At 34.9% G+C, this 1,228-nt stretch overlaps 1 non-coding gene across 1 annotated transcript; it reads left to right on the forward strand.

Annotated features, from left to right (window-relative positions):
* The first annotated feature begins 817 nt into the window (after window positions 1-817).
* Window positions 818-981, forward strand: LOC116560687. The gene has a single exon (XR_004273082.1). It is a non-coding gene; the product is annotated as a U1 spliceosomal RNA (small nuclear RNA).
* The last annotated feature ends 247 nt before the right edge of the window (window positions 982-1,228 follow it).

Here is a 1,228-nt window from a genome sequence, read left to right on the forward strand (position 1 = left end):
TTTCTCTTCCCCCAAATTTTCTACAACTATGTATACCTGCCTTTTGCCTTCATTTCTATGGCCTTATAAATTTTTGGGGATCATCTGATTATAGATTTTAAAGCAAGCAAACAAATAGGTAAACAAAAAATACATCTCTCCAAAGCCTGATGCCTGAACAGTCACCAATGAGTTAAGCAGAACTTGCCTCTCTTCATCCTGTATAACCTGACCTGAGTAGCATAGCCCAAATGGTTCATTATCTGAAAGATCTTCATAACAGTGGGCGTTCTGACCTACTAAACAATGTGAGCATTCCCATAACCATACACAACAGGCTCAATGCAGGGCAGAATTTCAATCCTAAATCAGAATTACCCTGGATTCCCGGCACTATAAACCAGATTGCTAATACCCAGTGATTTTATTAAAGTATCTCTTGTGGGTGTGAACTTTCTTTCTTCTTTTTTTTTTTTTTTTTTTTTTTCATTTTAAATGCTAGTTAAAAGGGAAAAATGAAAAGCTCATTTCTCCAAAAAAGAATTTTGGCAGGCAGGCAGTATGATTCTGGAACAGATGGTTTAAATATTATTTACATGTTGTTTAAAGTCACAACATGGTCTTGTGCATATTCCTAAAACATTAATAGCTTGTCAACTTGCTATTCTTATCCAAATTAGACAAATTTAATCAGAAAAAGAAAAATTGCTTATATTTGCTTCTTCAGACATAATCATTGACTATATTGGTGACTATTTTTGTTTACCATTTTGAATAGCCAACAATATTTTCAACTTCAAGGCTGGGACAGGGAGGTAATTAAATAAAATTCAACACTATACTTACCTGGCAGGGGAGATACCATCATCACGAAGGTGGTTTTCCCAGGGCGAGGCTCATCCATTGCACTCCGGATGTACTGACCCCTGAGATTTCCCCAAAGGAGGGAAACTTGATTGCATAATTTGTAGTAGTGGGGGACTGCGTTTGTGCTTTCCCCTGACTTTTTAAAGAAAAATAATAATAATAAAATTCAACACTAATACAAAATACCATGTAATAAGGCAAATCTCATTCTACTTTTTAGTCATTATTTTAAGAAAAATGGGATGTATGCATTTATCCAGGAAAACACAAGGAAAAGTCCTTGCTATGTTGAATCACTTCTTGCCACATTTTGACTGACAAAAATTTGGATGCCTAACGTGAAACTCATATGCAGAAAAAACAAATACAAAGAAGACAAAAA

This window comes from Sapajus apella, unplaced genomic scaffold (assembly GCF_009761245.1).
Source record: "Sapajus apella isolate SASKATOON/1434 unplaced genomic scaffold, GSC_monkey_1.0 scaffold26, whole genome shotgun sequence".
NCBI classification, from domain to species: Eukaryota; Metazoa; Chordata; class Mammalia; order Primates; family Cebidae; genus Sapajus; species Sapajus apella.